Source organism: Xenopus laevis, chromosome 1S (genome assembly GCF_017654675.1).
Source record: "Xenopus laevis strain J_2021 chromosome 1S, Xenopus_laevis_v10.1, whole genome shotgun sequence".
NCBI lineage: Eukaryota > Metazoa > Chordata > Amphibia > Anura > Pipidae > Xenopus > Xenopus laevis.
Window position 1 is genome coordinate 7,042,326 of NC_054372.1, and position 14,967 is coordinate 7,057,292.

Here is a 14,967-nt window from a genome sequence, read left to right on the forward strand (position 1 = left end):
GAAAGTGATACACGTCCCTGGCAGTGCCATAGAGAAGTGACTCCAATTCCCTCCCTGCCTGTTCGCAAGACAACTGTCACGTACAGCGCAGCAGAGATGGGTTTTTCCCAAAAGGTAAGAACGGATGATACACACTTCCTCGCATGCCGGTAATTGTTTCAGGAATTGATTTGTTTTCTGTTCCCTTGGAAATCACGCTAAACGCCTCCGAGAGGAGGAAAAACAAAAACCGCGTCAGAGCGAGCAAATAAAGTCTGGCGTAATACGCTTAATTAATCTGTTTGTGATCAATACACCGCTCTGATATGGGGGCGCAGCAATCAAACATGCTATCGCCTCGCAGAATGATCTTATTGTGCATTAAAGAGCTTCACCTTTAAATTAACTGTTAGTGTGACGTAGAGAGGGATATTCTGAGACAATTTGCAGTTGGCTTTCATTTTTTATTATTTGCGGCCTTTGGGTTATTTATCTTTTTATTCAGCAGCTCTCCAGTTTGCAGTTTCAGTAACCTGGTTGCTAGGTTTCAAATTCCCCTAGCAACCATGCATTGATTTGAATAAGAGACTGGAATATGAATAGGAGAGGCCTGAATAGAAAGATGAGGAATAAAAAGTAGCAATGACAATTAGGGATGCAGCAAATTCTCTATTTGGGATTAGGTGAATCCCCGAATACTTTGAGAAAGATTTGGCCGAATACCGAACTAAATCCAAACCTTTATTTGCATATGCAAATTAGGGAAGGGAAAGGAAAAAAGTGGAATTTTTTTTTTTACTTCCTTGTTTTGTGACAAAAAATCACGTGATTTCCCTTCCCTCCCCCAATTTGCATATGCAAATTCGGATTCGGTTTGGCCGGGTATATGGATTCACCTGAATCTGAATCCTGCTAAAAAATGCCAAATCCTGGCAAAATCCTGAACCGAATCCTGGATTCAGTGCATCCCTAATAACAATATCTTTGTAGCCTTACAAAGCTTTTTTCTTTTTTTTTTTTGGATGGCGTCAGTGATCCCAATTTGAAAGCTGTAACGGTTCAGAAAAAGAAGGCAAATAATTAAAAAATTTAATAAAAAATTTAAAAATGATTAGTGATGGGCAAATTTCTCCTGTTTCGCTTCGACGAAAAATGAGCGAAATTCGCGAAACGGTGAAAAAATCGTGAAACTTATAAATTTACACCCGCGTCAATTTTGGACGCGCATCTAAAAAGTCGAGTGACTTTTCGGACGTGCATCCAAAATTTTTTGATGCCAGCGAATTTTCGCGCCAGCCAAATTTATTCGCCCATCACTAAAAATGACGGGCAATTGAAAAGTTGCTTAGGATTAGCTATTCAATAACATATCAAAAGTTAACTCAAAGGTGAAGCCCCTCTTTAATTTATACAGTTGAATATTTGCTTAGAATTAGCCAATAACAATATCATATGAGAATTTGGCCAGTAGAGGCCGCTGTTTCACACAAGCCTGTGCATATAACGACTCCAGCAAGAAGCACTATGGCAGTTTTTATTCATATAAATAAAACATATAACTAAGGCTCCCTGGGCAGAATAAAATCCATTATGTTTTAGTGTATTTTCATTTGACCAGACCCATCACTTGAGTTGTAATAATTCAGCGGCACAGAAAGGAGCCAGACTGATAGAAATCTGCAGGGATGTGTGACTCAGGCTTGGACACAGTATTTTGGCTGCTTGACTCAAGAGCTCAACGTCGGGGCTTCATTATCATGCAGAGAACAGCTTCCCGGACACTGGGAAATAGAGAGATCACAAAGGAGGAATGTGCTCATGTTCTCCTGACACAATGAAACCCTTGCCAGTAGGAAAACAAAGTCGCTTGTCGACTATTATATATTTTGATACAAAAAAACTCAGCACAACAAAAAAGTTGCCCATATCAGGAAAGCAATTTTACACTTGCAGATGCCAAATGTTCGGCACCTCCATGTGATTGTTTTTACTTACCTGACACCCCAGGTAGGTGCTCCTATCAGCAGAAAACTGCACCGGCCCAGGGTTATATTCACTTCCTTCTTCTTCGCTCTTCAAATTCCCAACGTTGAGCTCTTGAGTCGGCTTTTCGCTCTACTGCTCATGCACAGTCGTAATCTGAAGGAGATCCAGGAAGAGGATTACTCCGTGGTGCTCACTGGAATAACCCTGGGCCGGTGCAGTTTACTGCTGAAAGGAGCACCAGCCCATGGTGTCAGGTAAGAAAATATTATCACTTGGGGGTGCTTAACTTTTGGCACCCTCGAGTATAAAATTACTTTCCTTCTTTTTTGTGTTTCGCAAATGTTTTGGCGTTTTTCAGCGAAATGGAACAGATTCGCTCATCGCTAATCAACATATTCCCAATAGAAAGTTGCACTGACAAAGTCCTTTGTGATTATTTCATTGAATCACTTAGATCTGAGATTGTCACTGCAACCATTTTGTTGAATAGCACTTGAAGCCCTTTCACTAGCTGTTGTGACTCCAGAAGACCAAACCTGGGCAGAGCATTCCTCAGTGCACTCAACGATCACTAGCAACAGTCTATGGGGAATCAAGCACAGGAGGACCCCCCTGTGAAATCAGCTCCTCTACATCTCTTCTAGCTGTGGTCCTCCTGCTCCTGACTGTTCCTTCACCTGGACACACTTTCATGCTCAAGGCTTCTACAACCTTGCCTAGCACTGCTGTTTTATGTGACCAGGGGTCTTCTATGGGCCCTTGATTTTCACCCTTCTCATTGATTGTCTCATCTTAAATTCTTTTGATGGGTTCTCCACTTTCTGATCCATTTTCTTCCTTCTTACTTGAAAAAGTATTTTCCTTGTTTGCCCAGTATTGGCTGACTAACATAATGGTGACCACCTACAGAAAGTGAACCCATGCCAAAATACCAAGAATCCTCTGCCAATGTAACGGGTTCTATCTCAACAACGGGTTCCAATCCAACAATGCCCTTACTGTAGCAATTCCTTTCCTGTATCCATACGTCATTGCCTGCTTTCTTGAATGTTTATCTCTTCTGGGCAAGAACTGTCCACTGATTGGCTGTTACATCCCAGTTAGGCTTGCAGCAAACTATCTTTATACCCAGATGTGCTACATTAGACACATTAATACTCATTAGCTTCCTCTTGAATGCAGATTTCTCCCCCAGGCAGCTGGGCAAAAGGTTTATAGCTGTAATAAATGACAGTTTACTCTCAAGTTGGAATGTCACCTACAGTCGGCAGCAAGGGACAGGATCATTGTTTTACTGACTGTACAGTGTATGGCCCTTACTCCAGCTGTAATGTAAAGTTATAGGTCTGACGTCTGCTAATTATCAGCCAGGAGCTATATTTTCCTATATAAACAGTTTTGTATTTCCCTTTTGTACATCTGAGCTCCATTTACCCTTGAAAATCGCCTCCGGCTGTTGCAAATGGATCGGCTGAGCCCGGCCTGACAATTGGAACTGTAGTCGTATCATAAAGATTCCCTTGTTTTATTAAGACAAATTGTTTTCCTTTTTCTCCTCTGGTTCTTTCTCTGATTCTTTTTACATCTTTTGTTTCTTAACATTGCACATCCCACAATTTATGGTCCAGACATAACCTGCTGCAGAAATCAAATGGCATAAATCCTCTTAATAATATTTATTCCTTAGTGGAAGGAGCCATAAGCAAGAGGCGCACAACAAGCACTATGAATGGGCTGAATTGGAAACCCTGCAAATGATAATGCTTTCTAATCTATGCACATACAGCCAATATTTAACTATCATGTAAATTGGTTAAAGATTTGCCCCCACTTTCTAACTGTAGCAGGGTGACTGTTACCCCAATGTTTCTATATATCTGTAACCTTGTTATGAGCTAAGGGGGCCCAGTCTGAAGGTCAGTTAGGGGGAGATTTGGGGTGAGTGTTTATTTGTACCCTGGGTACCCCTGGAACTATAGCAGGGTGACACCCCAATGTTTCTATATATCTGTAACCTTGTTATGAGCTAAGGGGGCCCAGTCTGAAGGTCAGTTAGGGGGAGATTTGGGGTGAGTGCTTATTTGTGCCCTGGGTACCCCTGGAACTATAGCAGGGTGACTGTTACCCCAATGTTTCTATATATCTGTAACCTTGTTATGAGCTAAGGGGGCCCAGTCTGAAGGTCAGTTAGGGGGAGATTTGGGGTGAGTGTTTATTTGTACCCTGGGTACCCCTGGAACTATAGCAGGGTGACACCCCAATGTTTCTATATATCTGTAACCTTGTTATGAGCTAAGGGGGCCCAGTCTGAAGGTCAGTTAGGGAGAGATTTGGGGTGAGTGCCTATTTGTACCCTGGGTACCCCTGGAACTATAGCAGGGTGACTGTTACCCCAATGTTTCTATAAGGGAAGGGGACACAGAAAGGGGGCCAAAAGTAGAAGCTTGGACCAAAATGAGAGATAAAACCAAACACAGCTCCCCATCCTGGGACCAGGGTCAGAAATAGTGTTTGCAGTGCCATGAAGTTGGGGTATAGCTGCTACCTGCCCACTCTTAACTGAACCAATGGAGTGTGATGCAGCCAGGCCACATTTATTATTTGTATGGCCTGCAGAGTCTCTGAGACTAAAAGGACTCTGTGTGAAGTGGAAATAGAAGATGTAGTGTTAAAACAGAACTAAATGCCCCAATAATAGCTTTGCTAGACTCAGATGCACAATATGGTGATGCTAACCATGCTGACCATGATAAACTATATGGACACTGCATAGGAGTAATGTGTATACAACGGAATGTTAAAGGGCAAGGTAATCTCTTTTTTTTACTATTCATCATCTGTTACATGTCCCTTTTCTCTCCCTAATTGCTAAGTTATATCCAAAACATAATGCATACCCGGCTTGTTCTTCAAAATATTCTGCCCCAGCTGAATTTGAGGGGCGCCATATTGCTTTGCATTTTGAATGCGAGATGGACGATTCGTTTTTTTCTGCACACGTGCGAAACGTATGGAATGGAATAGGTTGGCTTATCTCACTATTCGTTATCTTTAACCGAGTTGCTTTGTGCTTTTAGGAACATCCCACTGCTTTGGTTACTATTGGAACCCCTTGCGGTACCTGGGGGTGTAAAATGCATAAAGTGATGCTGGGACAGGATTTCCCCTTTCCATATTGTCATCATCATTTTCTACAAATGGTAAATAAATGTGACACCACAAAATGAATCCTTAACATGGTATATACTAGGGATGCACTGAATCTACTATTTTGGATTCGGCCGAACCCCCGAATCCTTCGCAAAAGATTCGGCCGAATACCGAACCGAATCTGGAACCTAATTTGCTTGCGCAAATTTGGGGTGGGAAGGGGAAAAATGTTTTACTGTTTGTTTTGTGACAAAAGTCACGTCGATTTCCCTCCCCACCCCTAATTTGCATATGCAAATGAGGATTCGGTTCGGCTGAAATCCGAATCCTGCTGAAAAAGGCCAAATCCCGAACCGAATCCTGGATTTGGTGGCTCCAAGTATATACACACTAGGGTTGCCACCTGTCTGGATTTCACCCAGACAGCCTGGTTTTTGGAAGGGCTGCCCAGTTGAAAAGTGTTTCCAAATTAGGAAATCCAGATATCTGATCAGTCGCTGATCACCATGTCATTAGTCCGGCCCCCCACATCATCTGTAGTGATGGGCGAATTTGGGGTGATTCGCAATTCACGAAATTCGTGAAATGGCGAAAAATTTGCAAAACCGCGTCTGTTTTTTATACCGGCGTCCGTTTTTTTTTTTTATGCCAGCATCCTTTTTTTTTCATGCCGCCGCAAATTCCCACGATTTGCTGCAGGTGAATAAATTCGCAAAACTGCCATAAAAATTCGCCGGCATCCGTTTTTTTGGACGCCAGCGCATTTTCGCTAGCTTCCGAAAAAACGGACGCCGGTGAATTTTCACGGCGGTTTTGCAAATTTATTTGCCGGTGGCGAATCATGGGAATTCGCCGCAAATTCGCCCATCACTAATCATCTGTCCTGCCTCCTACATAACCCACCCGCTCCAAACGTCATTCGGTCTGTCCCCCAATGTCACTGCCCCGCCCCCCAACATCACTCAGCCCGCCCAATTTCCCCAAAGAAAAAAATGGCAATGCTAATACACACAACTATAAACTATTAATACGAATCCTGTATGAAACAGGTGCAGTCAGTGTCTGGGGGAGGACTGGTAATTTGATATTTGAAGCCTTTATAGTCGAGAGATTATTATTTTTTTTAACGTAGTGATAAAGTGGGAAATGAAAAGAGATTTCCTTTAATCCCTTTGCAGATAAGAAGTGGGGAGGAAATGTTACATATAACACACATTATATTAAAGAGTGCGCAGCTGTTCAATGTCCTGATATTTCTTCTGATAATATTGTTTGTGTGACTGGTCATATATAGGGCACTGCGCGAGGCTATAGCTAATGTCGGAGCAGCTCGTACATTTGTATTAAATCAACATCTACAATCCTACAATTAATCTGTTTTCACACTAGTAAATATATTCCCCCTACAGAGCTGAAGTCGTAGCCTGTTCTCCAGCTGGGGAAATAATATTGCTATTAGGAGGGTTTGCCAGGGAGTTTATCTTGGTTTGCACAGAAATGTTTAGAGAGTGACATTAGCAATCTGGAATAGAACGAAACTGAAATCTAAACTATGCTCTCCTTATTCCCCATTATTGGCACTTTCGGGAAATCCCCTATTTCCCCCAGTCATTTCTGCTCCTTTTAATAGCTTTGGGGAGGTCACTTCTCTGTTTAAAATCAGGGATGTTTTGGACACTTCTCTGAAGACTATGCTTAACTATGATGATCTTAAATTGAAACTTCCGAGTGCGCAGTTGCATTGGTTTATGTATTTCCAGATTAGGCATTATGTGACACCGTTCGCTCAATATTTTAAGAATAATCTACCTACTGCTTTCGAACAATTAGCTTCTAAAGGCCTTCCCCAAAAGAAACTAATATCCAAAATTTATGCTATGGTTAATGACCCCTTTGGTATCCGTGACCACAAACATTCTTATATGGTCAAGTGGGACAAGGCACTAAATGTGGAAATTACCCAGGAAGATTGGGAATCTATCTGGAATAATGCTAAACGTAGTGTAACTTGTACCAAGCAGAAGGAGAATATCTATAAAATATTGATGCATTGGTACTTAACCCCAGTGAGGTTGCACAAAACATTTCCTGGGGTTTCTAATTTATGTTGGAGATGTGGCGAAGCCCCAGGAGATGTTCATCACATATTCTGGGACTGTGTACTGATCCGACCATTTTGGGATGACATTTTAGGCCTTGTAAGACGGTTCACGCATGAGAACGTACAGAAGGATGTTCTTACATTCTTATTGGGCAAACCGGTTTTAGGGATTACTACAGCTCAACAAAAACTGCTCAATCATGTACTTACGATCGCTAGAATATCTATTGCAGCTAAATGGAAAACGCCTAACCTTCCTTCCCTACGAGAAATTTATCGGAAAGTAGATGGTAATAAAGATTTTGAATATAGGATTGCATATATTAAGAACACTATTCCCAGTTTTCTGAAGGTCTGGTCAGCCTGGGTACTACTTTCAACTGATTCAGTCCAACTATAGTGTAGTTCTAGGTGCCCCCATTGACATTGATATTGATAATACTGGTGCCACCGTTTCACGGTTAATGATCTGTATGGTTATGACTACTATGTTACGACTACTATTTTACGACTATTATTTTATTTTATTTTCTTTTACTTTATTTTACTTCGTTTAGTTTTATTTTATTTTGTTACTACTGTTCCTGGTCACTGCGTTGACCTTGCTGTTTGGCTTACTTATAAACAATAGTGTATAATGTTCTCACTCATGCCTTCACTCACTACTTCTGATAAACATCATGGTCATGACAGTGCCTGTTACGTTATGAATGTTCTTTACAAATCTTACTCTGGTACTTGGGCTGGAAAGCTCTTAAATTTAGTCCTTATAGTCACATGCTGTTTGGAAGGAATTATGTGAGGGGAGTAAAGCACAACACATATTGTTCGGTGCTTCTTTCATTATGTCTTATTGATACTGCAGAAATGTATGTTTGCACTTTATCCACTCTATGGCATGTGTATCTTTCACTGTGATTGTACTTTTTTTTTTCTTTTGAGAAAACAAATAAAAATATAAGTTACAAAAAAAAAGAAATGTTTAGAGAGCAGAAATGGCTGCGCACAGAGGTACATCCCAGGTTACGGTGCAAATATCCAACACAGGGTCATATAGAGGAGGCAGAGGTGGTATAGGGGTCCCGTGAGGCCCTAATTCTTATACGATTTCAATAAACATTGGTGAAACAGCCTCACGAGGAAACTTCGGGCGACTTCGGAAAACGAAGTGCTCCAAGTGCCACCCCACCGGCGATTTACATTCAAGCCGGCGGGAGGCAGTTTGGGGAGATTAGTGGCCCCGAAGAAGAGGAGATTTGTCGCTGGACGACTAATCCTCTCCCCCCCGAATCTGAGCCTGTGTCTCTGCCCTAAGGGTCCCATGGCCTTTCTGCTGGTATCTGACACATTCACACTCCCTGAGAAGCCACTATATCCATTGTAACCACTACTTAAATGGAAATAATAATCCAGAATTCCATTGCAGGCAGCCATATTGGGGCACATGCATCAAGTGCTCCAGAGCTTGGACACATGTTGGATCAGTGGTGTAATTAGATATTACTGGATCCTACAGAAAATTATTTTTCAGCCCCCCAAGATGTCTAGACGTTGACCTGTTTTACCAATATTTATTGAAATCTTATATGAATTAGGGCCACATGGGACCCCTATACCTCCTGGGCCTCCCTGCAGCTGCAGGGTCTGCCTCCTCTATATGACCCTGTGTTGGATATTTGCACCGTAACCTGGGATGTACCTCTGTGCACAGCCATTTCTGCTCTCTAAACATTTCTGTGCAAACCAAGATAAACTCCCTGGCAAACCCTACTAATAGCAATATTATTTCTCCAGCTGGAGAACAGGCTACGACTTCAGCTCTGTAGGGGGAATATATTTACTACTGTAGAAATTGTAGAATTGTAGATGTTGATTTAATACAAATGTACGAGCTGCTCCGACATTAGCTATAGCCTCGCGCAGTGCCCTATACATGACCAGTCACACAAACAAATATCTTAGCTAGTGGGAGGCAGTTCAGGGAGATTAGTCGCCCCGAAGAAGAAGGCAATCAATTGCCAGGCGACTAAATCTCCCCGAATCTTTGAGTGTGCCCTTACCATTAGAGTGTATATATTATTATATATTAATTATTTAGGCAAGAGAATGGTCTAGGCACATTTCTGGCTTGGCGGGTTTGTATCTAGTACATTGCCATCACTGCTAAAACACAGCCCTGGTGGCTCATAACCTCCTCTATAGCCCACACCAACCTACAGCTGTTGGCAATACCCCCACCAGAAAAGAGCAGGGCTGTCTGGCACTCAAATGGATCCACAGGACCAAAATTTAGAAAGGGCACCAAGGCCCGGGCCTAGGGCAGCAGAATTTTGGGGGGCGGCATGCTGCCTAACCACACCCACATTGATTCAAAGGCACTGGGAATGGCCTGGAGATACAATCATTTATTAAATTTCCCCAGTGATGATGAAAACTTGCATGAATGGGAGGGGACAGGGGCAACAAATGGCAGTGGGTCTAGGGGCGCCCACTATGTAAATCCGGCCCTGGAGACTGCCAAATCGAAGGAGAGGGACCCGTTGAGTTGGGATTAGCTAAAATAGTGAAAGATCCATATGCTGGGCTGCCATAAAGTCATTAGGCAATTCTGACTAAGTAGCTGATCTGCCTGTGGGTTGGCTGGTTGTTTAATTTATGGGACTGTTTCTATGTTACCTGATGTTCCTCACTCTGCTTTCTTCATAAATTTTGGTACAAACCACAAATATCTTACAATTAGTAATTTGTCCCGTTTCGCTGATAAATTTGCGAATTTCCTGCTAAAGTCGCGAAACGACAAAAAATGCATTGAAGTCAATGGACATCAAAATTATTTTGTCGCGTGTCAATTCCGACGCCCCCAAAAATTGTTATACGCGCACCTGTTTTGGCCAAATGCATTAAAGTCAATGGACGTCCGACTAATTTTGATGTGTGACAATATTAATGGGAGAGACTATTCTGACCCAAATTTTTTTGATTCGCCGTATTTTTTGCTGACGAACTTTCCCAACAGTTTTGCAAATTTATTCACCACCGGCGAAACGTGGAAATTGCCCATGAATTCGCGCCTTGCGAATTTATTCGCCCATCTAAGTGACACCATGGCATATCCATGAGTAACACTCTGGTGCTGAAGACCAGTATTGGATGATGGTGGCTCTCAAGTGGTGTTTTTTGGTGTGTCCCTGATTTCCTATTAGCTTTGCTTATAGTGTGACCCTTTTTGCTGTTCTTAATCTGAAAAGGAACATCCCTTACACATCCTTCACCCCGTCGAACACTGAGACAGAGCAGGAGTTATACATCTAGATTTAATTTCCTGAAACCCAGGAGAGACTAGCGGCAGCGATACCTGCTGATGAGCACAAATGACTTTTTTGCCCGTGGACAACAATACAGACGGTTTCTGCAATAGAGTCGGCAAGGATCATAAAACATTGCTCTTTTCAAAGTGTTTATTGTGCTATTAATGACATTCAAGTTGCCAGGACTCAGAGTTATCTTTATACAGGGGTCCATTGTACTTTGTGTGCATTGGGGGGCATCAAAGAGCAGTAGGGGAGGTTTTAGGCAGCAGATATTGTACAACAAGACGGCAGCAGTAACACATATCTAGTAGACTTACCTCCAGTTTTCTGCTGAAATAACAAAGCTTTCCTCTATTGGGATGGGTCTATTTTACTGTGGGTGTGTTGGGGGTCATCAAAGATCTGTGGAAGGTTTTTGTTTGGGGTAGCGACGAGCAATTTTTTTTTTAACAGCAATGAATTCACAGCGAAATCCTGCATTTTGCCATGTGCGAATTTTTCATGAAACTGCGGCATAAAATTTGCCATGGAAAAATTTGCCAAGAAAAATGCATTTGGACAAAAAAGTCACCATGAGAAAAATACACCCATTGACTTTAATGCATTTGGAGTGATAAGAAATCGTTGCATGAAAAAAAAACTGTTGATGCCCATTGACTTGTGCGTTTCGAAAACATTTTCACAGTTTCACAAATTTTTCGGCCAACCGAAATGGGACAGAGTCACGCATCACTAGTTTCGGGTATCAGATATTGTAAGACAGTAAAGACTTTATATCAAGGTTGCCCAAGTTGTGTCCTCCTCTCTCTCCAAGGAACTGTGTCTAGTAGACTTATATCCAGTTTTCTGCCGAAAGTTAAGTTGAAAAAAGACACACGTCCTTCAAGTTCAAACTTTTAACTTTTTTTAACCTCTGGATCAACTGCCAGTTGATCCAGAGGAAGGCGGAAAACCCTTCCTGACTCCAAAATGGCAATGGGACCAGTCCCTGGATCAACTTGTACTATGAGCTATCTCCCATATCCCTGTATTCCCTCACTTGCTAAACACCATCCAACCCCTTCTTATACCTATCTAATGTATCAGCCTGTACCCCTGATTCACTTCCCAGCTCTCCCTGTAACACCCCTTTCCCTCCTCTAATCTCATTGGCTCCCTCCTGTCTGCTGGGAGGAGTTACGGGTGAATAAACAATCCGACCCTTCCTTATACCTATCTAATGTATCAGCCTGTACCACTGATTCACTTCCCAGCTCTCCCTGTAACATCCCTTTCCCTCCTCTAATCTCATTGGCTCCCTCCTGTCTGCTGGGAGGAGCTACTGGTGAATAAAGCATCCGACCCTTCCTTATACCTATCTAATGTATCAGCCTGTACCACTGATTCGCTTCCCAGCTCTCCCTGTAACACCCCTTTCCTCCTCTAATCTCATTGGCTCCCTCCTGTCTGCTGGGAGGAGCTACTGGTGAATAAATCATCCGACCCTTCCTTATACCTACCTAATGTATCAGCCTGTACCACTGATTCAGGGAGAGAATTCCACATCTTCACAGCTCTCACTGTAACAAACCCTGTAACAAAGCTTTCCTGTAGACAACGATCTACTGGCCCACTATGTAAACAAAACACTTCACCATCTGACTTTATTAATATCCCAAATGGAAGTTAATTGGTAGTGTTAAATGACTGACACGTTGTAACCCAAATCTTTTTCCATATCACATGATGAAGGGCCAGATTATATTGAAATAATGGAGAAAACTGGGGGGCATAAATATCCCTTGGAGGGCCACATCAGGTCAGTGGTAAACCCTGGTCGATAATATTGAGTCCATAGGCAATGAATAATCACACTCCTATGTGTAAAGATGTTCATGGCTTTGTTGTGACTCTGACCTACGACCTGAATAATCACATTATATAAAATCTACTAACATTTTTCAATAACCTGTAATCTAGGGATTTACTCTGCTTCAGATTTGTGCTGACGTCAGGGACACCGTGTTCTTTGTAAAACAGATCAGACGTCCTTTGTGCCACATGTAAAAAATATTAACACTACAAAAAAAAAAAGTAAAAATGTATTATATTAAATAATCAGGCAATAAAACCGGTTCTGCTCCAGCTGCTGCCGGTACAGACGCTGCTTAATCTTTAATGTGAACAATATTATCAGAGCTTTGTTCTCTGTGTTTTATGAAAACTGCTCTTTAGTTTGAATGTTGGGCAGGTGACCCCAAATGCAGCATTCAGAGCCCTATGGGACAAGGCACACGAGTAATGGGCAGTAGTAATGGGTGAACTTGTCCCGAAAAATCGGTGAATTTCTTGCAAAATTTGCGAGATTTTTGCAAAACTGGAATTTTGACGCCCGCGTCGATTTTGACGCTCACGTCAATTTTAAGAACAGTGTTAAAGTCAATGGGCCGGCGAATTTTCATGGTAGTTTCAGCAATTTATTCGCCACTAGCGAAATTTGCCGCAAATTTGTGCCTGCCGAATTTATTCGCCCATAGCTAATGGGCAATGCTCATGGGACCATTATAGCCACACAGGACCTATACATTATGGATTATCCCTAGAATTGACCCCGCGACTATCTATCTCTGCAGGGCTCCCAACCAGGATTCTAATGTTCAGTTCTACAGATGAAGCACATTTTATTGATGCATCTGGCACGGCACACCATTAATATCAATGGCAGAAAAGAGTATGTCTGTGTGTATGTAAAGTAAATTCCTGTTCCATATTAATTAGGTTCCAAATATCTGGATCCCCCACCAAGTAAATATCTGCTCCATCTGTAAGTAGGGTTCAAATGTCCACCACGAAGAGCTGTGTTTGTTTCTCATAGAGAAGAGTAGAGTTGGCTTCTTCCAATGATATGTTGCACACACCATTAAATACTTCATTCAAGTCAACAGAAATGTAGTAGTCTTACCCCCATGTGTAATAAAAGACACGAATGGCGGAATGTAATATAAGACGCTAACACAAAATTGCAATTTGATTGTACAAGTTTTTGCGGCGTTGGAGATATTATTTAAGTCTTGCTATTTAAGTCGCACTTTTTCAAATATCTGGGTAGATCTTTATTTCGGCCTCTGTGAGTAGAAAAGTCATGCAAGTCTAAGGGGCAGATTTACTAAAGGGCGAAGTGGCTAACGCTAGCAACAATTCACTAGTGTTAACGCCCGCAGGGACATTGGCGATTTACTAATGGGCACAGGCGCCAATTCGCTAGCGAAAGAGACAGACGCTAGCGGTCATTTGCACTCTATCGCCAGGCAACTTTTCAATATGGCGAATGGACGTTACTCCACAAATTCACTAAAGTGCGGATTTTACTGAACGTTACCTCTTTCGCCAGAGTTGCCTTCACCAGCTCAGACCAGGCGAAGTGCAATAAAGTAGCCAGATCTTCCTCAATCTTCTGTCACTTACATTATATTCTGTGAGCCGAAAACGCATCAAAATCCAAAAAACGCTGGCGTCTTTTCTTTTTTTCAGCCTGATTGCCTGCGAAAGACCTAACTCGAACTTTTTTTGGGTAACCGGTTTTCAGATAACTGTTAGGGGCACATTTACTTAGCTCGAGTGAAGGATTCGAATGAAAAAAATTTAGAATTTCGAAGTTTTTTTTGGGGTACTTCGACCATCGAATTGGCTACTTCGACCTTCGACTACGACTTCGAATCGAACTAAAAATCGTTCGACTATTCGACCATTCGATAGTCGAAGTACTGTCTCTTTAAAAAAAACTTCGACCACCTAAAACCTACCGAGCACCAATGTTATGGGAAGGTCCCCATAGGCTTTCCTAGCAATTTCTGATTGAAGGAAAATCGTTCGATCGATGGATTAAAATCCTTCGAATTGTTCGATTCAAAGGATTTACTCGTTCAATCCAACGATTTTTCCTTCGATCGTTCGATCAAACTAATTGCGGTAAATCCTTCGTCTAAGGATTTAACTTCGATGGTCGAATATTGAGGGTTAATTAACCCTCGAAATTCGACCCATAGTAAATGTGCCCCCAGTATGATGTACAGAGTGATAATCTGAGACAATTTGCAATTGGTTTTCATTTCTTAATATTTAAGGTTTTTGAGTTATTTAGCTTTTTATTCAGCAGCTCTTCAATTTGCATTTTAAGCCGGTATCCAGGGTCCAAGTTTCCCTAGCAACCATGCATTGATTTTAATAAGAGACTGGAATATGAATAGGAGAGGCCTGAATAGAAAGTTGAATAATAATAATAAAAAAAAATTGATGCGGGTGCAAAATTCGCTATTTTTTTTCGCATTTCGCAGGAAATTTGCACATTTTTCGGTGAAGCTAAATGGGACAAATTCGCCCATCACTGCCCTATAGTCATGCAGAGGCCTCATTCACTCAAGTCGCTGCGTGTGAGATAAAAATGAGCTACTGATGATAATG